This window comes from Ambystoma mexicanum, chromosome 1q, assembly GCF_040938575.1.
Source record: "Ambystoma mexicanum isolate Mex_15411 chromosome 1q, UKY_AmexF1_1, whole genome shotgun sequence".
NCBI classification, from domain to species: Eukaryota; Metazoa; Chordata; class Amphibia; order Caudata; family Ambystomatidae; genus Ambystoma; species Ambystoma mexicanum.
This window is the reverse complement of record NC_090922.1, coordinates 226535155-226543432: the sequence shown is the minus strand read 5'-3', so window position 1 is coordinate 226543432 and position 8278 is coordinate 226535155. Positions and strand designations below refer to the sequence as shown.

General features: G+C 40.4%; 1 pseudogene; it reads left to right on the top strand.

The window, feature by feature from the left end:
- The first annotated feature begins 563 nt into the window (after positions 1 to 563).
- The window catches only part of LOC138554554 (extracellular calcium-sensing receptor-like), a 142798-nt pseudogene continuing 135083 nt past the window's right edge, over positions 564 to 8278 (top strand).

Here is an 8278-nt window from a genome sequence, read left to right as displayed (position 1 = left end):
AACTGGGTCATGACCTTTTAGGCATCCTTGATGCCTCATCACTTTTAAAGTACTTGGACTCAGTACAAGATTTGCCAGGGTGGAAAACAGCACAGACTTTCCAATGAAAGCAGAGGGAAGACACTTTACAAGAGAATTAAATGACAGGGCGGAGTATCAGGCTTAACGATCCTGCCCACTTCATTGCTGAAATCAAAGAAATATTTAGCAGCTTCAGTGTTTCTGTGCATTCCTTCCACCTTCCTGAAACCACATTAATGTATCGTACATTTGTAAGGTGGCTCGGTGGGTTAGTCTGCCTGCTGCAGGGATCTCATTGCACCCTGCAAGTCACTCGGCCGGATCCTGGAAGAGCATCCTCAGACTTTCATTATGGGGAGGGATGTAAAGGCTGTTATTCAGTTGCCAAAAGAAACATATTTAGGTTGTGTACTATGTAATTGTTTTGCTAAATGAATAACTGTATTGTTTGTAGTATACACTGTGGCCCTTTTTAACACCTTTTAAGCCCAAATCTAATCCTTGCTTTCTCCATTGAAACCTCAGATTGTTCTACCTGAAGTATGATTTTGTTCCTCTTCGGTTTCTTCCTGCTCTTCTCCGCACCCGTCTCCAAGACCACTGGGCCCCACTGCAGAAATATTGAGTTAAGCCCCCAAGGCTTCAGCCGAGATGGCGATATCCTCATCGGAGGAACTTTCCCAGTGCATTATCGGAAATCGTCCTCTTTGGTCACCTTCACCAAGCCGCCCAACGAAAACTTGTGCGAAGAGTAAGAATTGTATTCTCTAGTTCCAAAACATTCAAAGCAGTGCTTGAAGTGGTTCTCTAAGTCTTTTGGGATGTGGCATAATACAAAAAGGATGCACAAGGGAGATGGGCAGGAGTTTCTGATGAAACTCAAACGTACACGCTGATTCACAAAGAAGTTACCAGTGGTAACGCAGGCGTGCTCTGACTTTCTTCTGACTTACTCCAGGAAATACACTATTCCTTTCACACTATGAGTACCTCTGGCTTACTCCTGGAAAGAGAAGAATAAGTCAGGAGAAAGTCAAAGTTAACACTGGTAACTTCTCTTTGAATTGAATTGTCTCTCCACATGAGTGTGTAGGTAAAACAGTCCTGGGTTTGAATCCATGTGACCTTTTATGGGGGCCAACACAGATATCATTTGCCAGGTTTGGCTCTAAATGATTCATTGGAAATAATAGTAAATTACTCATGGTTGATCTACTACACATTCACAAAAGGACATATGACTTATTTATAAAAGGATTATAATGTATCAATTGGCATATATTTTGGAGAAAGTTACATAATTAGGTGTAACTTACTGCAAGGTTGGTAAAAGTGGCCTGTCCTTGGAACATGTTGGGGATTTGTGGGTGAATAAATAGGAATGGGAAATATTACATTCCCAGAAAAGAGTAACTTTAAATGTATTACTAAAACTTCAAGGTTTTCACAAAATAATTTTGTGAACCCATTTTACACCTGAACAAGATAGGTGTAAAATTTGGAGTTTAGGTATGAAAGTTAATTAACCATCTTGTAATTGTGTGAGATATGTGGATTAAGAATTGATAGACAGTGAAACATATTTTGGAGTGAAAGAAAAAGTATTGAAAATGTTTATTTTAAAAGATATGTTTGCCTGTCTGACATGGAGTAAGGCCCTTCAGATCATGTTACTCCTCTGCAAAGTGTCAATTTTGGGTGGAAGTGGGCCTTATTTGTGAATCAGGTCCAACATACATTTATTTTCCGACAGAAGAATTTTACATCTGATTTTTTTGTGAATACAGATTTCAGATGTAAATAATGTTCAGGCGGAGTAACTTACATCATGACAACAACGAAATTCTTTGTGATGCAGCACTAATGTGTTGAACTATTCCTTGAAATATGCTATGATTCACAAAGTAATTACCATGAAAAACTCTAAGTTACAAGCCTCCTGGCTTATCATTCTCCTTCCAGTAGAAAGTCAAGAGTAAATTAGAATTTTTTATGGTAACATTTTTTTAAATTTAGCAATCACTCTTTAGGAGTTAGTCCAGCATATGTCATGGTTAGTCTTTGTAAATCAGACCCTTTTTCAGTTCATAATGGGCAAGTCACAAAAATGTTACTATGAATTTCTCCTTCAGAGGGCCATTCGATTAATAAAAAAGTACAGTAACTCTGACTGGCAATGGACTTTCTCCTGGAAAGGGAAGAGTAAGTCAGCTGTAAGTGAGTGCTACATCTGGGATCTTCTTTATGAATCCGTTTCAATATTATTAAACACAGTGTTGCTGCTTCACAAACAAACGCATGATTGCCATAATGTACACCTGGTATTATTAGAAGTTACTTCTACAACTGACCATGACTTAGGGCCTCATTACGAGTTTGGAGGCAGCCATGCCCTTAAAAAGGGCATGGCTGCCTAGAAACTCGGGTCTGGGTCTGTGGTCCCTGAATGGGGACATACCGGGCCATTCCGACCTTGGAGGGCCCGGTATTTCCCATTCAGGGAACCCGGACCAGGACCATCCCCATTCCCATTTGAGACCCCATAGGGCTCATTGGTAATGGGGGAGCATGCTAACAGCGGGCCCGTTAATGACGGTAAATAACTGGTAAAACCAGACGTCCAGAGCGGGTCCCGCGAGCAGACCTTGTAATAGGGCGGTATGGGTTAACAGCTCCGGCACCTTTACTGGCGCTGTTGACTCCTTACCGCCCAACTCGTAATGAGGCCCTTAGTCCAGAGTAAGTCAAAGTTACCCCTAGCAACTTTTATTGTGAATTAAAAAGCCTTTTCCATGGTTAAATCAAGGGAAAATTAAAGTTACGCTTAACAGATTCTTTGTGAATCAGCCCCATTATGTATAGCCTTTCAGTGCATTTTTATGGATTTGATAACTTGCAATTTTTTTTCATTTGGAAATGTGCACACTTATTGGTTTCAGTTATACTTCAATTTGTAATCAGACGTTATTTTTCATGTGTTATCCAATTTAGGGCTATCAAATGATTCCATGTCGATTGCTGATTTGCTGAGTCTCAGACTTCCTGTCTCTACCCCTCCAATGTCTCCTTCATTACTCTATTTCCCTTCCTTCTCCGTGCTACTTTGATCTTTGTGCCCCTCCACCTTTCACAGTACTTTGCTGCTTGCTAGATATAGCGCAAGAGCTATGGGCATCCCTATAAATATGGACAAGTTACCACAGATGAATGTTTCAGCCTCAGATTTAATTTTACAAACTATATCATTTTTTGCACATTTATTGGATCAATTGAAATGTTTATTGCCTCTACTATCTATTTATTTGTATTTATTATTATGTATATGTTCTTCTCCTCTCTGCACTTTCCACTCTGCCCCTTCCATGCACTTTTCCCCTTTCCCATGCACTTGCGCGTTCTCAATGTCACTGGGCCTAGTAAGATCGTTTTGTTCTCCCCTGTTTCCCTCCTTTGCCTTGTCGCGCTCTGAAACACTTTGTGTACAAGCGCGATATAAATAAATTATCATATCATATCATATCAAAGTACCAGGGTTCACTGGTATGTGAAGAGAAGCTTGAGACAGAAAGCATGATGTGTCTAGATCAAGGGTATCTTCCAGTTATCAATAGGATGATATCAACCTGTTAAACCTAGCCAGGCATTGACTAAGCCTTATCTGGTGAAGGTTCCCATCCTGTACGGATCAGCTGCAGTGCCACCCTATCCAACATATATTGTGCTCCATGAAAGGGAATGTATATGATATTTGCCCTTGAACAACACTAGGTGTGCAGAGGATAAGCATGTATAATGTAGAACAAGCACACACTTCTTCAAATAGGAATCTGCAAAACATTGATTAGTGCTCCACCTCTGGTGCATAATGTGATTCAGGGGATTGGCATGCGGCATGCAGTGCATCTACATTTCTTGCACGGAAATGCACAATCTGTACTGTAAAGTACGTGAGTGGCATGCACTGGCAGCAGTACACTAATCAATATCATCACACCTCACCCTACCCCCACTGTGGCCCATGCACCATATTGCATATCTGAATTCTCTGCTGTCTTCACTTCTGACTACCATTATAGCAAAGTGGCCCATTCACATTTGACCTACTTTAATCCACCCCCAGTTTGTAATGTAAAGATATTACAATTGGCAGTTGTTGCCAAAGTAATCCAATAAACCCACTAATGGCTATTTGGATGAAGTGCTCAGCCACATAAAGTAGCATCTGTGGTCACAGATGGTGTGGGGTTACAGTTATAGTTGGGGGTAAAGGCGGTTAAGACTACAGCTATTAAATGTTAATTAAAGATATACAACGTTGCAGCATTATTCTGAGCAGTTGCAGTAGTGTATGTTCACACACATACAATAGAACATTAAATATTGACAACCAATAGACAAGATGAGCACTTGTTAAAAATAATGTTGCCACTTTTTGAAGTAATTCGGCATAATGCTACACTCAGGCCCTCTAAATGTTTTGGATTAAAATGTCCATCAGCTTTTGCCACATTGCCCATGGCAAGGGAACACAGGAGTTGCAATAAACAAATAGTGAGAGGCAGAAGTTAGAGACCCCCATAAAACATTGGAAAAGCGGTGTCCAGTTAAAGTTTCGAAAACAAAAGGATCGCATGCAAAAGGTGAGAGTGCATTCGACCGAAAACCAAAGGATCTAAGTTTTGTAAAAAATGTCTGTTTTTTTTCTGCTCTAGTTTAGCTTTAGGGTGTTTTTACACCAAAAACAGTGGGTTGGGGGGGACACCCCCCCCCCCCCCAAAATAAAATATTAAAAAATGTCGATCCTTTTTTTCGGTCGAATTGACTTGACCCTTTTGTCATTTGATAATTTTGATTTGGTACTATGACCTGTAACCTTGGAAAACTACCTTTGCCAGTGCTTTGTTTTTGTAACTGTGTAAACAGAAACAGACATAGTCATATTGACAATGAACACTGCGTGTTGTGGTACAGTGCAATGTGATTGTCTCTTCATAGCAGAATGCATGGTGATACATGGGACTTTGTAGGCGATCCTCTATGTTTCTGCTGGCTTAATCTTCATGGCATGATTATGAATGGTGAAAGAGCTCTCCTCCACGACAGGAAGTCGGTGGAGTAGCAGAATTGCCTGTTTGAATTGACAATTTCGCAAAATGATTTCAGTGCTTTTGTTTTGATGTCTTCAAGCACTGAAAATGCAAACAAGCACAGAATATGTATACATGAAGAAGGCTACAGTACTGTATGTAGTCCTATGTATACTTGGAGCAGCAGGTGCCATTGTGGCTTGTTGGCTGAGCTGATATGTGTCCTGACTATCTAGCTGGAGATAGTCTCTCGATGTATTGAGATGTGCAGGCACAGTTTCAATTAATCCTTCCAGCTATCCATATTACATCACCTATATCAACTCATTGCACATTTATTTTTCCATGGGACTCAGCTTCTGTCATCAATTACCTCTGACAGTTCTTCCACTGGTTGTGTTCTGTGATGTATGGGAAGCTAAATAGCAATGGGTGCATATCTTCTGAGGCTTCTTTTGCTGGTTGTGTTATCTTGACACATAGGAGAAGCTAAATAGTTATTTTTATCATGTCCTCTACAGGTTCTTACTCTGGTGTTCTTGTGTGAAGTACAAGAGGCTGCATTTGAATGGGTACATGTCCTCCACTGGCACCATATTGTGTGTTGAAAGATGTTTATTGAGATAAAAATGATAGTGTGAATATTGTATGTGGTTTATATTTGGTTAGGATGTTGTGTTATTTTTGTTGAATTGTAAATGTTGGAAATGTATTGCATCTTGTTCTGTGTCATGTTACATATTTGTCTTGATGTAATATAGGAAAGGGAGACGTGCTGTATCTTTCTCTTGCTAGGGCAAATGCAGGGTGACAGAAAAGTGATTGCATGCTGTCTGCATATTCAAAGGGCTGAATGTGGGGTCGTGTTATGCATAATGTCTGAGAGTCTCAGTTGGGGGTATCTGCCGGAAGAGTGTTTGGTCGGGTGGCGGTCCCTATCTGTCTATGTAAGGATTGCCTTACAGGAGACTGTAGATCCTATAAATGAAAAAGAATCTAGACTGCCAACTAACAGAACCACTCCTAAGAACACTCCTAAGACATCCAAGAGGAGCTCCCACATTTCAGGCGTTATGCTAATTAAATTGGACTTCAATCTCTGAAAGAATAACATTTAATCTGTAAGGTGCTGTGCATGACACATATTGTCTATTAAACAAAAGAAACTGCTTTCCCAGCCAAATATGCGTAGAATATACTCTTAATCATGCTCTACAATAGGAGGAGCTGAAGCTTTTGTAGCGCCCATAGGACATTTTGAGAAATGTGGCAAACATGCCTTCTCTATTCGGTCACACCTGCTCTGGATCACCATTCCTGCCCTCATTATAAAGGAATCAAATCATGTCATATTGTTTCAAGCCGGTTTCAAATCCCAATCGTACTGACGTGAACCAGATTAGGAGATTCATTGAAAGCATTTAGAACTGCTCACTTACACCCTCACAGGCTGGAATGTATGCCCCCAAAATAAAAGAAAACACAAAAATAAAAAGTAGCTGGAATAAATGACAGAAGGGTGCCATAGGTCACTTTACCCGATGAAGAGGATGGGTCAGCTGTATTGCAATAAATTACATCTCTGGGAGCTTACCCGTCTTCTAGATGCACATTGAAATGATAGGTGGCTATATAATCACAACCCTTTGTTCTTTAATACATAAAATATCTTTACGTAATTATCAAAACATGATATACTTTCATCACATGTATAAAAACATTTAATGGAATACCCAAAACTACACAATGTTTAAAGTGCTAACATGACAATGACATTCCTATCACTGATTTGCTTGCGCTGAATGACAGATCAAATAACCTAAATTCAACAATGGACGCACACAGCTTTCCAGGGCAGCATGATCATCCTGCCCATTTGGCATGCGTGGTGGTCCGACCATGCCTGCAGTGTGGCATGGACTGTGTTTGGTTACCGAGCTAGGGAGGGGGGGAAGGGGGCTCAGCATGGCTCGCGGAGGGGTCCCACATTCTTTGTTATGCCACTGGTATGTAGTGTAGACATATTAAGAACATTACACTTGTCTTGGCATTGTGGGAACATAAGCATGGGGAAGTCCTTGGGAAGTCCAATTTAGTTGCCTGGACTTGCTTAGCTTCGCCTGTCCAGTAATGTGATGGGCACAGAGAGGCTTCTGGGGGCTGACTATGAACACACGATGATCCCCGGAATTGGGGTGCCTTAGTGTATGTTTTTATTATTATACCTGGGTAAGCGTCTCTCCTTGTCCCGGCTAAGCAAGTCCAGGCAACTAAATTGGACTTCCCAAGGCTTTCTGAGTGCATGAAAACTGGCAGTACCTAGAGAAAAGGATTGAGAAGTTCCTGTATCCACTACGTGGAACCAGAGGGAATGCAAACAAGCAGACCCACGGATGGGGTTGTGATTTTTCAATACAGCTGCAATTCAAGTATTGATTCTAGAAGAAACAGCCAACTCTAACCCGAAAGTTTGGAGACAGCCGGTGTTTTGGGAGAAGACATTGTGGCTCTACACATTGTTTATTAAAGTCACAAATAATAAAATGGAGGTGTTTAGAGAATTTCACTTAAGAGTGGTCAGTGATTAGGACCATAGCTCCTGAGGAATGTTCACCATTAAGAGGACATATGAGCATAAACATGTTGAGCAGGAGACCCTACAACATTCAGTGGACCCATTATCCAATTTAGGTAATTTGGTCTGTTATTCAGAACAGAAAAATCTGTTATAGGAATGTCATAGTCACTGAAGTACTTTAAAAATTGTGTTGTTTTGTAATGTGTTTTATTAAATGTTTTTATACATGAGATGAAAGTATATCATGTTTTGATAATTAAATAACGATATTGTTTCGAATATATTGCCACCTAGCATTTCTATGTGCATCTAGAAGATGGGAGAGTTCCCCAAGCTGCAATGTATTCCAATACCCCTGACCCATCCTCTTTTTTGGTTATTTATTGAGTCTGGGTGAGGGTCAGATATACACGTACTATGGTATGGGCGTATCCCGGAGTTTCCCCTTCAGTTTATAGGATATGTCACTTTACAAAACAAGCACTGGCAAACCAATATGTTTGGCTATACATATATGTGTAGAACATAATATTATTTTGCAAAGATGCTAAAGTAACACGTGTCTTCTCTGCACCACAGAACCAAGGAGATT